The sequence below is a fragment of the Carassius auratus genome, chromosome 30 (assembly GCF_003368295.1).
Source record: "Carassius auratus strain Wakin chromosome 30, ASM336829v1, whole genome shotgun sequence".
Taxonomy (NCBI): Eukaryota; Metazoa; Chordata; class Actinopteri; order Cypriniformes; family Cyprinidae; genus Carassius; species Carassius auratus.
Genome location: NC_039272.1, coordinates 22222186 through 22240839, shown reverse-complemented (window position 1 = coordinate 22240839; position 18654 = coordinate 22222186). Strand labels below are relative to the sequence as shown.

Sequence of the window (18654 nt, the reverse complement as noted above, 5' to 3'; positions counted from 1 at the left end):
TCACCCATGCAGCCACAGTTTGGCTCAAAGATGCCCAAACCAGGCCGTTTTCTAACTTCTATAGGCATGACAAATGATTTCTTATAGTGATATGCTGATATTTTAGTGATATGCTGATGTAGCATGGCACCGAACCCGCAACTGCTCCCCGGGCGCCGCAGCATAAATGGCTGCCCACTGCTGTGTGTGTGTGTGACACTCAGACACTCAGACACTCAAATTATATATATGTGTGTTCACTGCTCTGTGTGTGCACTTCGGATGGGTTAAATGCAGACCACAAATTCTGAGTATGGGTCACCATACTTGGCTGAATGTCACTTCACTTCACTTCACTTCATGTAGTGACAAATAAAGTTTATAATATGAGCATATAAAATTATTCAAATTTAACAATTAGGCAGGCCTAAAAGTTTTTATTTTCACAATTATTAAAAGCAAATCATTTTAATTTAGGTGACGAAAACTATCCTGCGAGTGAATAAAAGATTATCCAGTTGTTTACACACTTGTCTGAACAAATCTTGCATGCTCTGCAATGAGAAACAAGGGTTGAACTTATATTCAGCACATGAAAACATAATTTCAAACGTCTCTTAACTCTCAAACCTGACTTAACTTGTCCATAGGTTCTGTGGTTTTGTTGAATGTGTCTTGAACTGTTCTTTGCCAGTTCAATAGACTCTCATTCAAATGCCTAAAAATCTTTGGCAGTCTAACAGGATCTCAGTGGCTGAACTGCAGTGACGTTTCAATATAGGGAGGGTGGGTCATTCAGGATCCAATTTTAAACCACGTGCTCTAGGACTGTGGGAAAGAGTTGAGCCTTTCTTCCCAGCATAGGCGTATACACAGATAGAAAATCAGAGAGAGAGGTAGATATTTCAAAACAGTTGCCTGTGGAAAGTTGGCATGTTGTACAGGTTTTAAAAACTGAACAGGGTGATAAATTATTTTGGTTATATGTAGTGTTATCTGTTATTAAACAAAACTGCACAAATTTAAGAAAAGGTTACCAGAAATCTTAACTGAATTTATCCTTTTTTTTTTTCTTTTTTTTTTTTGTGCAAAATTAGCACGCAAATTATGTGTGCTTTTAAATGTGAATCCTTGTTAAACAGGTCCTTGTTATGTGGGGTCAAATGAAGTGCCCTTGAGGATAGGGCACTTAACCCCACGTTGCTCCAGGGCACTGCCCTTGCAATTAGTGTGCTATAAGTTTTTTGCTGACCTATTTATTTAGCATGGGAAATTTAGTGAAGGGTGACTCTCTTCCCACCTTCTAAGTTTGACTTAACGTGCAATATACCATATACACTTACTTTAAAACCTGTGTAGTCAGTATGATTACAGTTAAAAAAACAGTAAACATTTTCATATCGTTTTCTGTTTTTGAAAGAAGTTTAAATTGAAATGTATTCATATGGTGACAAAGTTTATTTTTTTAACAGCCTTTACTTCGGTCTTCAGTGTAACATGATCCTTCAGTAATCTTTACAGTACATTTAATATGTTTATTATTTTAGTGATTTTTTTTCCAGTCTTTTTTTTAGGATTCTTCAATAAATAGAACATTCCAAAGAGCAGCATTTTTTTTTCAATTAGATTTTTCATCAATGTCACATTTGATCACATTATTCCTTCCTTGCTAAATAAAAGTATTAATTTCTTATATTAGAAATCAAACTTCTCAAACTTTTGAACAGTATGAGATCAAGGAGTACAAATTGATACAAAAGACAGGAATCCATAAAAATAAAAATAAAAACTCACAAAAACATAGTCAACTATACAGTCCATTATACTAAAACATTTGGCTAAATTCACCAATCAGAATAAGATATTCCAGGGAGCACATATGTGGAATAAACATATGGAATCTCTGGACACTCTGTGATCCATAAGGGGAGACTTCAGGACGTTTGCGAGCTAAAGCATTTGTTTAAGTGGAAACAGGGCCTGTATAAATCTGTTGGTTTGTAGCATCAGACAGTAGGAATGTCCTGTTTGTCTTGGTGTGTATTTGTTCACTGTACCTCATGTTATGTTAGTGAGGCTGGCATTTGTGCGGCTGTGTGTGTGTGTGTGTGTGTGTGTAAGTGAACTGTACTGGTCTGTGTGTTTGATGTGTACCTTTGTGTGGGAACCAAGCTGCTTCCTGCCCTTGAACCAAAACAGCTGTAGGGCAGGAGCTCCACTTGCTCAACCTCATAAGTTTAGACATGAGTGAGAGAGAGAGAGAGAGAGAAAGAAAGAAATGATGCCTATTTGAGGGAAAGATCACATATTTAGCAATCTTTATATATATTCAGTAAAAATTATCACTTTTTTTTTTTACATATGTTCACGCTCTCGATATTGCGTTCAGTTTTTTTGTATTGGCATTCAGAAAACCAGCATTAAACCAGTAAAGTGAATTGAATATAAGAGTACCAGCAGGCTTTGTGTCTGAGGGAATATTTGTCCTTGCTAAAATCTCACCTCTTTGGTAGAGCCCTCCCTCTTCCAAGTGAGGGCTTTCCTGTTCCCGTCCCACTCTCAGGCTCTGTGTTTGTGACGGATATCCCCAGGAAAAGGCAGCACTGATCATAATGTCAGACACTGCACTGCAGTAACCATGGTGACTGGAATATAATACTGAGTCATGTGTAGTGCTGTTTGAGAGATGAAGAAGAAATATTCTTTGGAGGACTCATGTGAAAGTTGTCTCCTAGTAAATATACTTCTCCATAGAGTATTCAATACATAAAGTTAAGGTAAATCAGACATTTCTGTATCATATTCTTTTGCAACATTAAGGTATTTTTAGCAAGCCTAGCCTAGTAATATCTCTTTCCAAAGTCTTGAGACAATATCTAGATGTTACAGAGGAAACTGGCTCCCTCTAGTGACCGAATACTCAAAGACACTCAAATTATACATTATGTATGTTGTTTTTGTTAATTTATCAGGTGTGTATTATGTATCATGCATATTGGTGCATCTGTAAACTGCATGAATTTTAATGCCTAAGAAAAATAAAACCATGTGATATCTGCAAACAAATTATGCTATTTGACCTGATTTCAAACACCAAAACCTGATCTTTTTGTTGAAATGCTTTGCATAAACAATAGTATTTATACTGTCTTTCTGAAAATAAATGTTTTTTTTTGTTTTTTTTTGATGCAATGACATTTCAAGTGCAGCTTAAGTATCCATATGAACTAAAAAATCAATAATCAATTATAAAATGTAAATGCTAAGGTTTTGCCAAGTTTCAGAATGGTTCAACATGGACGGGTCCTCATGGATTTTCTATTTTGCATAACCAATAATATATATATACAAAATGTTTTTTGAACACTTAGATAACATTCAAAAATATTTTTTTATTTTTTACTTTATTTAACAAATTTATATTTTGAACATGTCATTTAAAAATAATGTTTTGTAACTTTATTAAACAAAAGAATATTTGAACATTCAGATAGCAGTTAAAAAAATGTTTTGTACATTTATTGGAATGTTAGCAAATACTTAGAACGTCTTTGTTAGCTGGGCAGGCTCTGCATTGTACTTATGATCATGTCTAACAACTTGGTTAAAGAACCATTAACCATTGTTAGTTGTTAAATATTCGATTTTTCCTAAAAAAAAAAAATAGGAAAATATGTTTTCCCATTCTTTCTGAGCTCAAGAATCCAAGCCAGAATCTGCTTTTAATGTATTAATCCCATTGTTTTGTGTTTGGGGAGATGGACTGATATTTGGACTGAAAAGTGTAAATAGTTTGAATATGCAGTGAAGCATGTGTATAGCAAACATACATTGCTTTCACCTAAAATCAAACTGAGAGGTCAAACAGAGTGCATTGGTTTCAAGGACAAGTTAACCATCTTTTCTTTCACTTACTTGTATTTATTTAACCAAGTCACTCAGCCAGAAGCATGCATTACAAAATGACCAAATATAAAATGCACTACTAATCTAAAGGATCAGTGGGAGGGTCTGGAGTTAATAATTGATTGTGAGCTCGAGCTGATGGGGGTTGTAGAAAGGGTCAGTGAATCACTCTACCGTTACAAACGGGTTGTGTTTTAAAGCAAGTTGTGGAAGTCCGCTAAACCTATGCTGTCTATGTAGGCAGTACACTAGGTACTGAGCCACTTCTCTGTGAGACTCCTAGTGGTGTGTTAACTGCAGGAACCACATGAACCACAGGGCGCCATCTACATACGAGACAGCAGAGAAACATACAGACAGCGTGCTGGAAATTAAAACTCGTCTTTCTTCACTTGTTTCGAAAGGATATACAAAGCATCGGTCATTTAAAGAAAAACACAAAAGTGGTTTGTTAAAGCATGACCTGCTGGTAGTCATGTCTGGTAAGTTAGCATGCTCGCTAGCTGTCACTCCACTGGTGATCTTAAGACATGTCGCGTCCTTAACATATCCATCAGGTGGCTTTCTTTAAGAACATATGTCGTCGTCGTCGTCGTCGTATTGAGTTGAAACAGCACTCATAAGTGCCAAGCTCCTGTGCTCATGTTTTGTAAATAAGAGGGACAACGGCAGCACACGCTAACGCGAAGCTAGCCGTTTAAACTTGATCCCAAACATCTTAGCGAGCTGTGCTTCAACAAGTCAAATGTTACGACAGCTAACGGGATGGACACACCACCAACCCTCGCGTAAGTGACACCGAGCGACAAAATATCTGGAGTAAATGCAGAAGCATGGACTAACGGACTGTTTTCGCTCGGTTATTTGAAGTTTCAACTCAAGTGCGTTGATCATCACGCGAGTTGGCTAGCAGTTCTCGCTAGCTCAGCAACCCCACACAAACAGGTAAGCATTTCTCTTTACAGTAACGTTAGTTGTTTTTGTTGTGCAGATGGGCTTGTTGCTTTAAAACTATCGTACTTTGGTATTGCAACCTGTAACGTTAAGGCCGTATGTTGATGTTGTAGAATAGATTCAATGTACTATGCGGTCATGTATAATTCATATTTTTATGTAACAGTACAGACAGTTTGCAACACTGGTATCGTTAATGTCTGCTCTGATTGTTGATCAGTTAACTGAAAACGCATGTCATAACCTGAAGGAACTGTCAGCCGCGCTCATTTTACTTCTATTCATGCATAACTTAAAATCAATATATTAAATAAAATGTCAAATTATGTTCTTAGTCTTTTCTTCCTGTAAGGAAACATCCCAGCCAGAAACTACAATTGTTTACTGTGAATGAAATGTAAATACAATTAATTGTGTAAACAAAATACCAATAATGCCCAGAAAAATTATATGTTTTAAACAAATAATGAGCATAAAATGTTTGCAACTCTTCTGCTTCAAAACATTTATAAATGTTAAATCATAAAACAAAATGTGTTTTTTTTTTCATGATAGATTTTTTCAGAGTTTATGATTCAAAGTCTGGGTCTGGAAAGTAAAAAAAAAAAAAAAAAGTTTTCAAGGCAGTTTTGAGGTGCACTTCAGTGTTAAAAATGTCAAAAGATTAAGCCTGTTTTAAAAATATTTTATTAAAAATCAACTGCTGTGACACAGAAGTGCCTGTAGATATAGAAATGCCCATATATTGTATGTGCAAGGTTTTGTTAAAAGGAACTCATTTAAACTTCTGTCAGCTCAAATCTGTCTGTGCATCTTGGCTACGTAACCGTTTTCACATTACAAAATGGTCATGTTAGGAATAGAGCATGTGTTGTGGTTAGACACTAGTGCTTGAATGTGATGTTTCATTAAAAAAAAAAAATCTCCCCCACAGGAAGTCGAGTGCACTCACTTTTGTCTTTTGCTGCAGATAATCACTCTGTTAAAGGTCTTTGCTCTTTTCTGGTCTCTAAATCTTCTGTTTCTTCTGTTCAGTTTTGTGAATGTGTTGTCTGTCAGGTTGTTTTGAAGTTCTAATGTTGTCAAGTTGTGCAGTTTGTACGTGAGATGTCTCTATATTGATTCCATTCAAAAGCCTGATAAGATACAAGAGAAAACATACTGAAACTCTTGCAGCCCAAAACTCAAAAGTCCACAAAGAGCATTATTTGAAACCAAGCTGCCAAGATGACTCGATCTGAACTTTTGCAACACATTTCCATCCATGTTTACCCATCAGTGATCGGTATTGGGTGATCAAAAACTGGGCCTAGATTTCAGACATTTGCTTGCTGTTTAACAAATCTTTTTGATTACTAGGGTTGGGTATCGAGAACCAGTTCCAAATTTCCAAAGAAATTCCTGTGGATGTTATAAGATGAGCACATTTCAAAACAGGGTTGAAAATGATCGGCATATTGGCAAAAATCGCATATTGTGTATCTCTAAATATCATATATATATATATATATATATATATATATATATATATATATATATATATAAAACATTTTTTGGTGCACACTGGACGTCAAATACCCGTATTTTTGATACGAAAAAGCAATATTAGCGCTGAATCAAGAAATCAGTGTTTCCTTTTAACTGCCTAAATTAGTAAAAAAATATTTTACACTTTACGTGAGGGATGTGCCCCAATCCAAAAAAGGAATTGACGAGTACCATGGAACCCCATATGTTACAGATATCTGTGAAGTAGAACATAGGGCTGGATGATTAATCGAAAAGTAATCGAAACCGTAATTCAGAACCTCTAACCGACTTAATTTTCCCATGTCGGTTATTTTCTTTTTTTAATCCTGTTAACACTTCCCCCTTAAAAGCATACTAGCGCGTGTGTAGCCACATGACTCTGCCCCGTCCAGTCAGTGGAATAAAAGCAAGACACGGAGGTGAACGCCGGTTCAACACACAGTGATGGTGCGCGAGCGGTGAGCCTTGCATCTTCACTAAAATTTGTCAGTTGTATTTATTTTATGGTTTGGACATTCAAGCGATTAGACGATCGGATGTGTATTATTATATCGAGCTCCCATGTTCACGCAGCTGCATTGTGGCACAAAAACTCATATAAACAGCTGTGAAGATTGCGCACACAGAGGAACACAGAAACTAGTTGTCAGCGCTGTCCTGTGATTTATTACTAAAGTAGCTTAGAATCTCAAAATTTATTAAAGCATATTTTTCTACTTTTGAAGGCACTAGGCTATTTCTACTGTTTTAATAAGACAGTATGACTAATTCACACACGCAATCACTCGTAATGGTACTATGCTAATTTATCTTTATCTGATCTTTATTTATCTCTTACACCGAGCAATAATCTGTAAGAAATGTTACAAACATAGATAAAATAACTGCTGATAGTGAGCTATAATGTCAGATCGCGCTTTCAGTAGAAAAAATATCCCACCTTTACTAGTCGATCTCAACCGTTTGGCTGAGGCCAGTCTAAAAAGACGCTCAGGACAGTTGACAGAAGGCTGCTGCTTGTTGTCATGAAAGCGTATCATTTTCACGTGTTATTAAGCATTGCCACTTGCCAATTTAACCATTCAAAAAACTTTAAAGCATTCAAACACAAGACGCGGAAAAGCTGAACTGAGCAGCTGGTTACTCGCACTATGCTCAGTGCGCATGCAGAGAGAGAGCCGCGTCTCACAGTAACACTGAACTGAGCTCTCCTTTGCGGAATTGCTAATGCAACCTTTTCACACCACAGACTGAACACAATTAATCATTGATTGGTAATTGGCCAACAAAGTTTTGAATGTTGTCTGAAGTTTTGTTTGATTGTAATCCATTACATATCTTTCTGATATTATCAAGATGAATTTGTTCTGACAGTTTAACTCTTGAGTTCTTGTCATATTTTATTACCATTTTCTAAACTATAGCAAATCAACTGATAATGTGAGAAATGTTGAAGGTGTCTGAATAAGTTTTTGTTGGACTGTATGTTTAATTTTTACAGTGCTATTTTACATTTAATTATTCGGTTTCTGTACCTGGACACTTACAAACTTGAAAAAACTTAAACACTGTGTAAATAGTGCATACAAACAAATAAACAGAACGAACATACAAATTAAACGCTTTCAAACAGGGCCCACTGATAAAACCTGTACCGGGGCCCTACTAACCCCAGTTACGTCCCTGCTTCCAGTACAAACCTTGTCAGTGAACTATGAGGGCAAAAAAAAAAAGAGAAACAAAATAATTGTTCATTAATCTTAATCAAGTAAAATGTTCAATTAATCGAGGTTTTGATTTTAGGCCATAATCGTCCAGCCCTACTAGAACATCTCTACCTTAAACCACTTACATATAAATTATTACCCGTTTTCTTTAATTAATTTCTCCATTTCTAGCTATTCATTGTGTAAATGCATATGCAATGAATCGATTATTTCCCCTACCCCAGTCTTAAAGGAACACTCCAATATTTTTAATATTCCCCTAGAGTTAAATAGTTAAGTTTTACAGTTTTCGAATTTATTCAGCTGATCTCCGGGTCTGGCCGTAGCATTTTAGCTGTAGCTTAGCAAAGATCATTGAATCTGATTAGACCATTAGCATATGTTATGAAAATGAGGTTATTTTTAAAAACGGTGGCATGTTCCTTTAAAGTGACAGCAGCCTGATATTCCTGCTGCTGTCTGTGCCATTAATATTAATCATTAATCATAGAACAGAAGAAAAAGTAATTCACTCTCTGATCTTGGCTGAATAATTTTTGTAAGTTTACTAAGGATTATTTTTAGATTTCATATATAAAAAGAAAACTATGCAGTGTTACGTTTCATTACATTAGATTTAAATTTTTGTACCTGAACTTTGATCAGTTATATTTGTGCTATTGCTAATTCTTCTATAATCTTGTTTTATATAATCTATAAATTAGTATAGTTCCTTCATTTAAGTGTTCTTTATACTGCTAATTATTGTTCTATAGACTGCTGATTTTTTTTTCTTTATTGTATTCATCTGCAACAGTGTTTTGCAAATGTATTTGATGTTTTTATAGCTAATTGAAATCGAATTTTTGGAATTTGGAATTTGATAAGCAGAATCAAAATCGCAATCGTTACAATTTGAGTGATACCCAACCATAGTGAATACAGACTTTGCATAGATGCTGTTATTTGAAGTATGATGGTTATCGAATCATTATTGAAGGGTTTGTTTCACCTGAGTTTGCTGCCATCAAATTTTCTTCTACCATCCATGTGTGAATGAGTTGTTGCAGTACCTGCATCCCATAGACTCTAGAGGATTCCTAAATATAGAAAGGGCATTAAGGGGAATCGGAAAGCTTGCAACAGTGCAAACAATAGTCAGTTATTAATAAATAAACACAATCAAGGTTCGCTTGTAGAGCAATCCAATATAGAGCTGAAACAACGAATCGATTTAATCGATTAAAATCGATTATTAAAATAGTTGTCAACTAATTTAGTAATCGATTCGTCGCTAAATAAATTTTATTTGCCATAAGCGGCTCATTTCGTGCATATTTCATATCTGCGGTGACCAAAGTGTGGCAGTAATGAGCCACCGGAGGTTTTACTCAGCCAGTACAGCAGGTGAAGTAGCGAATAGCCAATAGCTGGCCTCGTTTTATGTCACGTGCTTCCCGAACAGCGTCTCTGCAGCATTCAGCGGGAAGTGGGAGTACTTCACTTTGAGCCTTCAAAATGAAGAGTAACCTGTAAACTCTGCACTACTGAACTGTTTAAGGGGCAGTTCACATATCGTGTCTTTTGCGTGCTCAAGTTAGTTATTTCCTATGTAGGCGCGCAAGTATGCACTCTCATAATGGAAGCGACGCGGTCGCGACACGCACGCGGTGCGATGCGCCCGTTTTTCCAGGCGCGTCCACACCGCATCCATTTATCCTTTGCTGAAATTTCCGGGTCTTCATGGAGAGGGCACGTCATGGAGAGAGCACGTCATGGTTGCTTAGCAAAGGCAGACGCCTCAGGGGCGCTTCTGCCCGAGCGCTTTGGAAAGAAGGAGAAAGCGGCGCGACTAGCGTTTTCCACGCGTTTTTAGGTGCGATATGTGAACGGCCCCTAAGAATTTTATTTGTGCAGATTCTCCAGTACAAGGTTGTTTGCAAATGTTTAGTCGTAAAAGCTGATAACATTGCTTTTTAACAGTTAACATTTAAAGCTTTACAAACATGTTATGTGATCAGTTTGACGTTTACCAGTTCATAATTCAGACTTGCAGCCTAATTATGACTGAATGAGAGAGGTAAATGTTTGAGTATATTTAAAATGCACTTCTTTTCTAAGTATTCACTGCTCTTTTTCACACAGAAGGTTTTTTGTGTGTGTCCCAATTTTTTTTTCTGGACAACCTTCTGATGGATTTTACTTTAAATTGTGAGTTCCATTCAAGTTTCATGCCATTGGCACTTTTTTTCGAAGGATTGTTTACAATTTCACAGCATAAGCTATAAAGCTTTTTCCCAGTAAATAATAAAATACAATGCACTGCAATTTTATTCTGTTTTATCCTTATACTTCGTGAAAATATGTTCTCAAAGATTCCTTAAGCTTTGTTTTGGATGTTAAACTACTTTAGGAGCTCTAAGGACTGCCATGGTGAAAACAATATTTGAAATCTCCTTGTGAATTTTGCTAGAGTATGGGTCAGTGTTTTGATTGCAGAAGAGTTCGACAAAGGATTAATAAAACAACTCCAGGTATATTTTTGATGAGGATATGACAATGCAAAATGGTTAAAATCTCTTAAAAATCTATGCTGAATGATAAAGACCCTTTATTAATAATTTACTTGGGGAAAAAATGGAAAAAACTAAAATATAAGTACATAAACCGATTAATCGATTAATCGTAAAAATAATCGACAGATTAATCGATTATCAAAATAATCGTTAGTTGCAGCCCTAATCCAATATTCACATTGAACATGGTGCAGGTTAAAGTCGATGTCTGTCTGTGATGTTGGCCAGAAACTCTGCCTTCTGATTCTGGTCGATTAGTCAAAGCCTGATTGTAAAACTATAGGCTTTAACTGTAAAAGCACGGCTGGCAGTTTAGTCGTACAACTTTTTTTTTTTTGATTAAATTTCATAATCTTTTGATGGCCTTTGTGTCCAGTTTTATTTTGTGTTGCCAAAGCAAACAGCAGCAATGATGACAGTCCCAGAACTGATATTATTGCACTTCCTCAAGACTTAGTTCCTCTTGTGCTTTATGTGGTATTTGGTCATGGCACATGCTATCTAAAATCCTCTGTCTGAGCCAGTAAACATTTTTCAAAAGCTTAATATTGTTTTGATTCTCAATAAAGTCAACTCTAAGAACAAACGTAGCTAAGCTTTGACTTTTTACCTGTTTTGATATTAAGTTTGTCTTTATGGCGGTGGCTGTTGTGTTGCAGTATTTATCCACAAAATGGAGGTAACAGACCCTAGTTTGCTGATCAAACATGAAGTTACTGCTGAATTTATCATATTGATTAGTCAATATACATGTTTCATTAAATTCCAATAACTTGCCTTCTAGTCTATGCTATTTCCAGTTAAAGAACTAATAATTATTTGTAGCACACTTAATTCAGAATCAGAAGATTCGGAATTCGAAGTAACAACAAAGACTATAGAATACCCAAGACGTGTCACTCGTATAGTTTTGAATGGGGAAAAATGCAATGCTCTATCGCAGGAAAGCCACGCCTTTTGAATGAAAGAGCCAATCGCAAATCGATAAAGTCAGCGCATCACTTCAAAGATGGCCGCCGAGTAACATGACTTCCCTTAAAGAGACTTTGGTAATAATCAGCTTCATCTTTGTGCTTTGTTGCATTTGAAATGAAGTCTATTGTAATTGCAAGCAATAAATGCAGTTTTGAGGCATTTTAATGTGGCTTGACATATTTTCTTCCTCATGAACCAATCAGCTCTCTTTTTCTTCACAGCTGTTTTTAGAATAAAATAATACAAATAACAGGCATGATTAAAATGAAATAATTTGGTAAGTGTTAATATATTAATTACATTTGGTTAGTTATTTGGCTATTAAAAAAAAAACGTTATTTTTGGTTAATGAACCAAAAATTAACATGAAATGTGAATTTTCAAGTATCACTTGGAAAAATCAACAAACATGTCTGCCAGGGCTTGTTTACACCTGATCATTTCATGCGTTGTCGCTGATCGGATATCTATCATATTTGTTCAAATGTTTCCATTTTACAGGTGTATCTCAATTAGGGATGCCAATGATTGATTGATTGTCGATAAGAGTTGCAATCAATTAAAGCTATTGATAGTCAGTTAACCTATTTAATTTTGGGCTGTGTGCGGGTCATGCGCAAAACACGTACTAGCGGCTATGAGTGACAGTGACTGTATATAAATGTATCATCATTCATTTATAATGTACTTGTACTTTAAAAAGTACGTTAAAATAGAAAGAACACAAAGTTCTTCAACATGAAAATCAATAGAAATGTAGTAACTTAAGTAATTTCAACAGATTATTTCATTCACATTATTTCATATTGTGCGCTTTGCAGGGCTGCGGGACACAGGACAGTCTATTCATTCCTACAACTTATTAATTTGTGGCAAGCAACTGTTCATGTTTCATTAATTGTGTTCCATAAATAACCCAATAGGGCTGTCGCGGTTAAGAAATTTCCCCTGCGGTTATTCTGGGTGGCTCAATAGCGGCGGTGTTTTTTTGTTTTTTTTTACAAACCTAATTTATCCTGATTTTACTGCATACAAAGCTCTATCGTTGAGTTATGTAGAATATATTGTTGCTTATTGACTGACAGAGAGACATGTTTTAAAATTTTTTGTTTATTGTTACATGCCAAACAGCAACAAGAACATGCCTTTTGTAATTTAAAAAAATTAAAAGAAATCAAAGAGTTCTAAAGTACCCCATGAAAACAAGCAATAAGAAAATGTCTTTTTCTAATTTGAAAAATTAAAAAATTCTTAAGTAGGCTATCACATGAACAATGTGTAAACCTAGGAGAAAATACAGAGAATAAACGAAATATTACTTAATCGGTAACGTAGGCTATGTGATTTAGACCTGGGTTATCATGTCCTTGTTACATGCTAGGAAAACCAACATATTAACCTTATGTGATTTCAGGGAGGATCGCACAGGGTTAACAATATTCCCCGCGGCATTGAAAACCCTTTCTGACGGTATGTATTTGCGCGCGACTTTGGACAGCAACGGAAATCTAGACTTATTATCGCTCCACCAGGACAGTGGATTCGCGATGGAGTCGATGCACTCCTCATGCAGATAGCGTGTGAGCTCGTTATCTGCTCACACTCTCTTGGGAATGGGCGCTGACGGGAGGTTGTCCATAGCCCCTTTCACACTGCAATTCCGGCAAATACAGGGGTAAAGTGTTCCTGCAATTGGTCCCTGGTCGCTAGATTTGGCACTTTCACACTGCCAGTGATGACCCGGTATATGTGCGTGCTTTCACACACAACCCTTGAAGATCCCGTAACGACGCGTGACATCAGTGTGTGACGTAATGTAAGAGTCGACAACGCTAGGCACGTTATACTTTCACTGAAGCAAGCAAACAGTCTCGGCATCAATGTCCTTGTTACATGCCTCAAAGCTGCATTTATTGCTTGCAATTACAATAGAAAGTGAGTAACTAACTGATCTCTGCTTCATTACAGTTTGCACATATGTTTTCATCGCGAATGTTGATCTTCCTTCAAAACAGCTGCTAAAAGAGTCGCACGATAACGCGCGTCATCACTTCGACACGGAATTAGATCTGGCTTTTGTTCACACAGCGCTCGTTCCGGGTCGAACCCCCCAATGTAACTAGGTCCCCGACCCGGGTTCAATTCGGTAATCAATTACGGGACGTGGTTGCTTTCACACAGAAGGCAACCCGGCAATGTTCCGGAAATATTGCGGGTCCGACGTGCAGTGTGAAAGGGGCTCATGACTTCAGTAGGTCTCCAAGAGTCTTTTTCTTTGCTGCAGGTGGCACCACCGCTATATCAAGGATCTAAACAACTAGGGATGGGCATTTTGGGAAATTTCTCATTTCGATCATCGATAGGTTTCAAAAACGATTACTCGATTAATCGGGGGTGGGGCTTACGCGGGGGGCGGGGCATGGTCATAATGTATATAATGAAAAAATCTGAAGATTGTTATGAAAATGAAAATAAATAAATAAAAAAAATCTGACATGAAAATCTGTCTATGAAAACATGAACACATGATTAGGACAGGTTAGATAATGATTATGATCAAGCAATGTTATTAATAAAGGAGCAAGAAATATCTGCCTGAGGTGAAGAGTAGCCTATACGAATAAATGGAAGCTAATTCTATGACACATCCTATGATAAATCAGATAACTGAGATAAATATCAGACGTAACATTACAACTTGTATCAGCACAATAGGATAAGTTATGCATTAGAGAGAGAGAGAGAGCGTGCGTGCGAGCTCCCACTGACGGGTTTTCATGACAGCGCGCTGAAAGATGGACAAGGACAGATTTTACTATAGATTCCTATAAAGTTCTCATTATAAATGTATGGCAGATTTGTGCTATATTTTAATCTACGTTATTAAGTGTAATAGTTGTAATTAAGTTTTATTTTTAAGTTAAGTTTTATTTTCCATAAACCTGCGCGGTTTTCGAAGCCATATGAATTGAATTATGCCCACAAATATGACGGGGAAAAAATCAGTAATAAAATATCAATAATAATATAAAAATAAAACATTTAATAGCAATATCATTATCGGGCATTGCTTATATGAGCATGAAACGAATGGATGATATACAGCGATTTCAGCATAATGGTTCATGTTAATTAATCCGACGTATACTAGCTCTTGCAACTTTTATCTGAAAAAATTTGCCGATGCAGATGTGAACTTGACCGAAAGTGTAACTCAATCGGATTGTGCTTTACAAAGACGAAAGTACAATTAATTCACATTAGTGTCACTATCGTAATTTTTTGTGTATTTTAATATTTAATTAATATTTTGTATTCAATTTGCACTCTCTGATCAACCAAAATATAGAAAAAAAAATGAGGCACTGTTTTACTTGCATCCACCGCTACGTGTCAATGCAACCTACAAATTAGAGACAGTTTACTTTGCTTTCTTGGGTTGTCACTTTTGTGAAAAAAATCCTGTTTGATTTGAGAGACAATAGTTAATCGAATCGATTGTAAAATCGATTTTGCATGTCTAAAGTTTTATATGGCAAAAAACTCCAAATATAGTTGAATCTAGGGCTGCAACTAACGATTATTTTGATAATCGATTAATCTGTCGATTATTCTTACGATTAATCGATTAATCGGTTTATGTACTTATATTTTAGTTTTTTCCATTTTTTCCCCAAGTAAATTATTAATAAAGGGTCTTTATCATTCAGCATAGATTTTTAAGAGATTTTAACCATTTTGCATTGTCATATCCTCATCAAAAATATACCTGGAGTTGTTTTATTATGTTAGTAATCCTTTGTCGAACTCTTCTGCAATCAAAACACTGATCCATACTCTAGCAAAATTCACAAGGAGATTTCAAATATTGTTTTCACCATGGCAGTCCTTAGAGCTCCTAAAGTAGTTTAACATCCCAAAAAAAGCTTAAGGAATCTTTGAGAACATATTTTCACGAAGTATAAGGATAAAACAGAATAAAATTGCAGTGCATTGTATTTTATTATTTACTGGGAAAAAGCTTTATAGCTTATGCTGTGAAATTGTAAACAATCCTTCGAAAAAAAGTGCCAATGGCATGAAACCTGAATGGAACTCACAATTTAAAGTAAAATCCATCAGAAGGTTGTCCAGAAAAAAAAAATTGGGACACACACAAAAAACCTGCTGTGTGAAAAAGAGCAGTGAATACTTAGAAAAGAAGTGCATTTTAAATCTACTCAAACATTTACCTCTCTCATTCAGTCATAATTAGGCTGCAAGTCTGAATTATGAACTGGTAAACGACAAACTGATCACATAACATGTTTGTAAAGCTTTAAATGTTAACTGTTAAAAAGCAATGTTATCAGCTTTTACGACTAAACATTTGCAAACAACCTTGTACTGGAGAATCTGCACAAATAAAATTCTTAGGGGCCATTCACATATCGCACCTAAAAACGCTTGGAAAACGCTAGTCGCGCCGCTTTCTCCTTCTTTCCAAAGCGCTCGGGCAGAAGCGCCCCTGAGGCGTCTGCCTTTGCTAAGCAACCATGACGTGCTCTCTCCATGACTTGCACTCTCCATGAAGAACCGGAAATTTCAGCAAAGGATAAATGGATGCGGTGTGGACGCGCCTGGAAAAACGGGCGCATCGCACCGCGTGCGTGTCGCGACCGCGTCGCTTCCATTATGAGCGTGCATACTGCGCGCCTACATAGGAAATAACGAACTTGAGCACGCAAAAGACACGATATGTGAACGGCCCCTTAAACAGTTCAGTAATGCAGAGTTTACAGGTTACTCTTCATTTTAAAGGCTCAAAGTAAAGTACTCCCACTTCCCGCTGAATGCTGCAGAGACGCTGTTCGGGAAGCACGTGACATAAAACGAGGCCAGCTATTGGCTATTCGCTACTTCACCTGCTGTACTGGCTGAGTAAAACCTCCGGTGGCTCATTACTGCCACACTTTGGTCACCGCAGATTTGAAATATCACGAAATGAGCCGCTTATGGCAAATAAAATTTATTTAGCGACGAATCGATTACTAAATTAGTTGACAACTATTTTAATAATCGATTTTAATCGATTAAATCGATTCGTTGTTTCAGCTCTAGTTGAATCCACGGACAACAGGCAGGAGGAATGTAAAGATTCAATATATTGGTAAAGACCAATATTTTTGATGATTTATTGGTGTGAAGTTACGTGAACAAAAAAATAATTGACTTTTATAAATTTACTTAAATAAAAAACCTGGACGCGCTCCGAGTGAAGGTCGTTAAAATCCATTTCCTTTTTTTGTTTTCGAAACTTGTGTTGGTTGATTCATGCTTGATTCGTGCAAATGACAGTTGACACGGTCACTGTTTTAGACTAGACGTGAGAAGGGAAGGGAAAAGATCCGGGCACAGATTTCCAGAACTTCGTGCCAGGTTAAAGCGGTGTAGAGCTGTTTTAATGAATTTTTTCAGATGTATTATGGTGCCAGAACCCGTAAGACTTTGAACAGAGACCGGGAACACTTTGTTTACTGCAGCCGCGGCCATCACCAAGCGCGAACCGTTGACTCTGACAGAGAGTATGAGACTAAGCGAATGCACAAGCCATAGTGTGACATCCGTCAAACTACAAAATCTATGTTAGTGTAAACATAGATGACGTCACAGGTTTTTTTTTTTTAATTAAAGAAGATAGCCTTCATTTGTATGTAGGCCTAGGCAATTTATATATTCACAATACTTACTTAAATATAATTAATAGTATTTTATTGCTTTTGTATTAGTTGTTTGAAGAGAAAAAAAATCTTTTACGCAAATTTATAATCTGCAAGTCGGTCGGGTTACGACAAACAAGAATATTTTTAAGGATGGCCTTATGGTGTTCTTTTTTTAAATAGGCTGCTGTTAATTAGGGCTGTCAAAATTGCTCAAAAAAGACGTTCGAATATTCCCTCTAAAAAATACACGAATATTCGAACTATTCGAACATCTGGTTGCGCATGTTGTAAATGACGCGCATTACGTCAATAACAGGCCAAAATAATACAAAGAAACATAACTACTTGTATAGATAGTCTATTTAAGTTTAAACATATATTAGAACGTATTACCTACACAAAAACAAGGAAATCAACTAATGGCCAAGACTGCAGACCTCATACTCTCTCACCCTCATGTTCTCTGCGCATAATGGTTTAAATGAACAAACAAATTTTTGTGCAAGCAATTTAAGGTCGCGACAGTTGTCCCAAATATAGCAGGCTTCATTCAGTGATTAAAACAAATATTATTAATATTAATTGAAGTTTTACAACATATGGAACTGACATTGAATGCTCCGAGCGAGCTGTGCTGTGGTAAACATGGAACTTTTCGTTGACATAAAACGAGAAATAATCAAACCTCGCTTCCATTGCTTGACAGAACTCCCCGAAGCCTGCCCCATCCGCGATACTGATCGGTCTTATGTCCTTACAAATGAACTAAATTAATTAATCCATTATGGCCTCCTGTCGTGTTGCAGACAAAGAGCTTGTGGCGGGCGATTCAAAGTAACGTTAAGTGTCAAGCATTGACTGTTTAGCCGAAGTTCCACACATTATGCCATGCTCATTTGGGTGCACATTTTTGAGATGTGACCTCATGTTGCTAGTGGTCGAATGGTATGCTAACTGTATCTTAAATGGCTTGCATACAACTTTATCTCGCAGGTCAACAATTTTACCTTATTTTCTCTGCTGCGGTCGAGTTGGGTTCTGCACTTGCTGGCATCTTCCATGAAGACGCATCAACTTTCAGCAGTGATGCTGTGCGACTTCTGTGAGGCTGTGACCTGTCCCTGAACCCTCAGGTGCGCTAGCGTGCCCACTCGCAAAGCAGACAACCACGCATCTACTACCGCAGCCTTTTTTTCCACATTTGTTTTTTTATTCGAATATTATTTTTCACCTTCTAAATTTGTTTTTTTTTTACTATTCGAATACATATTCAAATTTAGAATATTCGTTGACAGCCCTACTGTTAATTGAAAGTATTTGTTGAGG

At 36.6% G+C, this 18654-nt stretch overlaps 1 protein-coding gene across 1 annotated transcript in view; it reads left to right on the top strand.

Moving 5' to 3' along the window:
* The first annotated feature begins 4104 nt into the window (after positions 1-4104).
* The window catches only part of LOC113049659 (tyrosine-protein kinase JAK2-like), a 37339-nt gene continuing 22789 nt past the window's right edge, over positions 4105-18654 (top strand). The window contains exon 1 of the mRNA XM_026212193.1: positions 4105-4830. The gene's annotated coding sequence lies outside the window, so the exon portion shown is untranslated. The remainder of the gene's footprint in view (positions 4831-18654) is intronic.